This window comes from Martes martes (genome assembly GCF_963455335.1).
Source record: "Martes martes genome assembly, chromosome: Y".
In the NCBI taxonomy this organism is placed as follows: domain Eukaryota; kingdom Metazoa; phylum Chordata; class Mammalia; order Carnivora; family Mustelidae; genus Martes; species Martes martes.
Genome location: NC_137907.1, coordinates 16,509,570 through 16,515,825, shown reverse-complemented (window position 1 = coordinate 16,515,825; position 6,256 = coordinate 16,509,570). Strand labels below are relative to the sequence as shown.

The window sequence follows — 6,256 nt, the reverse complement described above, 5'->3', positions numbered from 1 at the left end:
GTCGCCTCTGGTGGCTCCCTCCCCCTTTTGTTTATCTTCCTATATCAGTTCAATGTTCCCACTCCACTTTACCTGCCCACTGGCGTCTTCTGGCCCCCGTAGAGATCGAGACGTGTATAGTTCTGATCTCAGGCTGATTTCATGGGTGATCGGAGTTCTTTGGTAGGTAATCAGCTCACTTTAGGGTACAGATTGGAAAGGCGCCTCCTCCTACTTCCCCACCATCTTGTCTCCTCCACATAAGGAATTTTAAATTAAACTTTTAACAGCCTCTTGAGGCTCAGAAGTCAAGTGAAATGCTTGTCATCAGACTTGACCTGCAATACATAGATTTGGGTAAATTTCTCTTCAGTGTCACCAGAATATCCTAGGTTTCCTGCACCTGGTTAAGCAGCTTGCTTTGTTAGCAAAGTACCAGGCTGATTTTTCCAAAGCCCTTTATTGTCTCTAGAAAGTCAAGTTTAGTTCCTTAAAGCTGTTTGGTCATATCTGTCTATGGATATCTCTCACAAATATGAAATTCCAGTCAAAACCTTATAATATAACCAAATTTCTAGTTCTGTCTTATCATAAAGAGACCAGAATCCTATTGAATTTATGCGAATAAATTTCTGCCATGAAAATATAAGAATACTTAGAGATTCTGAATTCTGGAAAGATCAGGTAAGGAGAAAAAATGTTTCATATTTGTTTACAAAGGAATAATGTAATAAATTTCTGAGTCATGGATAGCTTTAAATCTGGAAAAGCAAACTTTAAAGGATCACCCATATTTCAAACCAAGAGTCTATTTAAATGAAGTTTTCTCATTGTTCCAGAAATTCTCATTTTAGTTTTATAATCTTAAAGGTACAAGAAACCTGTTTTTATCCTTACAATGCAGTTGGCAAAAAATTCTGTGACACTCAAGACTTCAATAATTAGAATTACAATAAAGAGCAGTATGCCAGGATAATTTAAAAACTTAAGAATTTTATACAATTCTAAAGGAGTTATAACATTCAACCATATTATATAATCTAAGAAGATTTATCAGCACTTATTTGGCAGAATTTCCTATGTAATTTGACATACCAAATAAACAAGACTATTAGTCAAAAACACTTCATTTGAAGGTTGAATTTTGGGAACTTTGTCTGAAATACCAGAAGGTTTTCAAGCACATTCCTAAATAAGATTACAGATTATTACAAAATTCAATAATTATTTGTTTAGCCCAGGTGACAACAAGAGCTTCTAAAGGCAAATGCAGAGGATTACATAATTACTAGCAAAACTCTTTTAATAATGAGATTGAACTACAAGTTATCAAAGACCTGATAAAGATAAAAGTTATAAACTTTGTTTTCCTAGGCAGATTAAAGAATAAACATTGTTTACAATTTTGATCAAAAATCTAATAAAACTGGGGCACCTGGGTGGCTCAGTGGGTTAAGCCTCTGCCTTCGGCTCAGGTCATGATCTCGGGGTCCTGGGATCGAGCCCTGCATTGGGCTCTCTGTGCAGCGGGGAGCCTGCTTCCCCCTCTCTCTCTGCCTGCCTCTCTGCCTACTTGTGATCTCTGTCTGTCAAATAAATAAATAAAATCTTTTTTAAAAAATCTAATAAAACTGTCATTTCAACAGAGAGAAAAACCAAACTCCAATTTCATACAGGTTATTTCTGATATCAAGGCTCATTTATTCCAACAAAAAAAATTCAGTCCCTCCTTTTTCTTCGGGTTATCTCCTACATTGGTACATACTTATTGAGATAAGTGCATCTAGAATACTCCATAGATGTGAGTTCTTGTGGTCATTACTGTGATATGCTGACTAAAATTCTATTGGGAATGAAGGACTCCCAGCTATAGGAATGCTGTCATCCTCAACTCTCAAAGTCCATCAGGGATAGCCTTGACTGAAGAAAGCTGAGGACAGGCCCTCTTTTCAGGTGATCGCATCCAATGATTATTATAAAAGCCCAGCCCTTTTGTCCAAATTTAGGGTGTTTCCGGGGGGTAATTCAACTTTTAGTACTCCTGGGAGAATCACTTAAGGCTTCTTCCACCTGGTCTGCTGCTTTTTCCCTCTACCACCTTCCAAAGGCTGTTTCCACCAAGGAAAATTGATCATATTGTATGTCCACTATTCAGAACCTCCACTCTGTCAACCCCTTTGCTGATGCAAGTAGGGATGATGATCTGCTTTGTGCTGGCACTGACGATTATATCCCTGTACGAATTCAACCAAGAAACAGCAGGAAGACCATTACCACTGTCCAAGGGATCACTGACAATTACAATAAAAAAATAAAAAAAAAAACTAATGAAGGCATTTAAGAAGAAATTTGCTGGGAATGGTACTATAATTGAGCAACCAAAATATGGAGAAGTAATTCAACCACAGGGTGACCAATGCAAAAACATATGCCAGTTTCTGGTAGAGTTTGAACTGGCTAAGGATAACTAGCTGAAGGTTCATGGGTTTTCAACAGCTTTGGCTCACTTAAGCTTAAGTGAGGATTTCCTTGCAATGAGAAGAATTTCCCTTCTGTCCCTTGTCACAAATTCAAAAATCGCACAGATGGTATAATGTAAACATCTGGAGTCTGCTTTTAAATTGGACTATTGTAACTCCTGCATGCAATAAACTGTCTAGTCTTAAACTCCCTCATTTAAATAGAGGTCAAGCAGTAGGCACCTGGCAGTAATGGGCCTGAAACTAAGCAGTAATGTGATGTTTCATTCCAGCCCACAGCCTCAAGATCACAGATGGGAACATCTTTCTTACCAGACATATCCTACCTAATCGATGTCCAAACACAAGAATGTGAGGTCAAACTTCTACCTGAGTTAAGATTTTTACAAGGCAACAAACTTCAAACTGATGTGTCAGTCATGTAGCTAGCTATAGAACTTGCAACTTAATTAAGGACAAGTTGCCCAGTGCCATGTAAAGTAACAGACTGGTTTTTGATATATTTTTTTTCCTTCAGTTTTAATGTTATGTAATATATTTAAGCCCTTATTTAAATAAAACTTATTTTCTGAAACAAAAAAAGAAGCAAAGTCTCTATGGCACAATTTCCAAATATCTCACTTTAAAACAACCTAATTGCAAGCTAGTATTATAAATTGTGGATCTTTTGATTGGTAATTTTCCTAGGTATCTAATGAATATTGTGGTCAAGAAGCATTGCAAAAATAAATCTTAAAATTAATTAATTAATTAATTAATTAATTAATTAAAGTTCTCCAGTTTTGGAGAATACTATCCAAAGGGTTGTATATGGGAATCAAATTGTCATTTCCCATCTCCCAATTAGAACACAGCTAGTTTTACTCAAAGTTACCAAAAACTACAAGTCAAATGAAGCCAAAGGTACCTCTGTAAGCATTGGATCCTTCCCAAAAGTCAGTTTCACCAAATGAACCACAGAGCTTCTAGTCAGCCTTTTCATTTACTTGTTTTTAAGATTTTTATCTATGTATTTATTTGAGAAAGAGTGCATGCAAGCAGCGGGAGGGGAAAGTAAGAGCTGCAGATTATGCACTGAGTGAGGAGCTTGAAAGGGGCTCCATCCCAGGACCCTGAGATCATGACATGAGCAGTAACCAAGAGTCAGATGCTTAACTGGCTGAGTCACCCAGGCACCCTAACACTTTCTTTCTCTCTTTCTTTTTGTCTTTCTTTCTTCCTTTTTCTTAGATTTTATATATTTATTTGTAAGAGAATGAGAGAGCACAGAAGCAGGAGCATCAGCAGGCAGAGGGAGAAACTGACTTCCCACTGAGCAGGGAGCTAGATGAGGGACTTGATCCCAGGACCCTGAGATTATGACCTGAACCAAAGGCAGACACTTAACAACTGGGTCACCAAGGTGTCCCACCCTAGCCCTTTTTTAATCAAGCAAAAAAAGAAGGCTAAGAGATCCAAAACCTTCCATTTGGTTTCCTCCACCAAAAAAACTGCTAGAATGGATAAATGAATTCAGTAAGATCACAAGGATACAAAATCAATATACAGAAATCCTTTGCATTTATATATAGTAAAGAAATAAAAACTAACTAATAATGAAAGAGAAACTAAGAAAACAATTCAATTGAAGATTATACCATAAATAGTAAAATAACTAGGCATAAATTTAAAGGAGGTGAATAATAATAAATAAGGGAGGAAAAACAATTCCAAAAACATGGTAAAGGAGCCTATATTGTCATTATTGTTAAAGTCCCCCTCAGATTTCTTTGAAACTTCAATTTACTTCTTTCTTTGTCCTGTGGAAACTTCCTAGTTTTAGTACTTTCTTAAGCCCCAAGCCTCAATTAAACCTTACTGCTTCAAAAACCACAAAACTAGCTAGCAAGAAAGTGTTAGTCTTGTAAAAGTATTCAATATCATCATTGTAACAAAGTACAAACAACAACAAATTAACAGCCGGTTTCTAAAGCCAGTCTTCTAACTTCATTATGAACATTTTTTTCCTAGAATTTCCAGAGACTCTTAGCTTCTAAACAAATCAGCAACAGTGGTCTAATATCAAGTACCCTAAAATGACATTTCCTGAAGCTTCCAAATCCATTATTTGAAAAATTATTGAAAAATTGAAATATTGAAAAATTATTCTAAAATGTGTGGAGTCATTGTTGGTTGTCACACTGGAGAAGGGGTTCTACTGGTAGAACATAAAGGTGCTGCTAAACATCCTACAATGTATAGGACAGTCTTTTACCACCAACAATTATATGGTCCAGAATGTCAATAGAGCCAAACTTTAGAATCCTTATATCTTTTGGGCCCATGTTTCCAATACATAATTTCATGTTAAACACTTTTAGAGACATCATCAATAAAAAGGTTTAAAGTTTTTTCATACTCATCTTTCTGTATAAGAGTTCCTTGCTACTTGAGATTCCTGGCTGGCTCAGTGATAGAACATGCAACTCTTGAGATCTTGAGGTTGTGAGTTCAAGTCCATATTGAGGTTAGAAATTACTTTAAAAATTTCTTAAGTTAAAAAAAGAGGGGTACCTGAGTGGCTCAGTTGGTTAAGTCTCTGCATTTGGCTCAGGTCATGATCTCAGGGTCCTGGGATAGAGCCCCACATTGGGCTCCCTGTTCAGTGGGGAGTTTGCTTCTCCTTCTGTCTCTGCCTCTGTCCCTTTCTTATGCACTCACTGTGTGTGTGTGTGTGTGTGTGTGTGTGTGTGTGTGTGTGTGTGTAATAAATAAGTGAATAAATATTTTTTAAAAAGAGTCCCTTGGTAATCTAAAAAAAAAAAAACATTTCGTTAAATGTATACATTCATCAAAATATGAAGATATTCTTTAGTTTGATTTTACTAAACACCTTGAACTATACAAGAAATTAATTTAGTAATAGACCATTATTTTTATAATGGCTAGTTATAACACAAAGGAGTAAGAGTAATACCATAATTAGTAATAAAGGAGCAGAGGTACTGAAATGACTAACAGATTAGAAGAAAGATGCAAGAGCTTAAGTGGTGATGGTTGCACAACATTGCAATGAACTTAATACCACTGCATTGGACACATAGAAGTGGTTAAAGCAGAGGTTAAAATGAAAATACAGAGCCAAAATGGTTTGGCCATTGGCTTGACTTACACAAGTCACCAAACTAGGGCTTAATATATAATATAATTGCAGTTTCGACCTTCCCCAGAAATGTAGTCTTCACTGATCAGTCAGGGACTTTCTAGTAAGCACACAATAAGGTAATCTATCACATGGGCCCTCTTCAACTCCCTAATGAAAATGAGGTGATCCTCCAATGAGTTATCCTAGCTTTACCCTTAAATGAAATCTGAACTGCCCGGAACACTCCTTTCTTTTCTTTTGGTAGTGACTAACAACCCCTCCTCCCCAACACACACACACACTACTTCCTATTAAAAACTTTCCATTTTGTACAAATCCTTGTCTCTCTCTTACTTGATGGTTGGAATGCTGCCCAAGTCATGAGTTAATTAATAAGCCAATTGGATCTTTACATATAATGTTGAATTTTTGTCTTATTAGGGGAAACTCTGTTATATATTTTATCATTTTTTTAAAATGTAATACACCAGAACCACATTCATCATCATCATCATCAGTGAGTTAACTGTACTGTATATGAATTATATATTGATAGAATTGCTGTGATTATCCACTAACTACCTTCTGCCTGTAACCTTTGAAGAAGCTGAAAACATAATTTTTAATTCACTATTTTCTTTTTTTTTAAGATTTTATTTATTTGTTTGACAGA

The 6,256-nt window shown here is 36.0% G+C and overlaps 1 pseudogene across 1 annotated transcript; it reads left to right on the top strand.

Moving 5' to 3' along the window:
* The first annotated feature begins 2,089 nt into the window (after positions 1-2,089).
* Positions 2,090-2,573, top strand: LOC308337782 (eukaryotic translation initiation factor 1-like; annotated as a pseudogene). The gene has a single exon. The product of its transcript is annotated as a eukaryotic translation initiation factor 1-like (transcript).
* Positions 2,574-6,256: the final 3,683 nt, after the last annotated feature.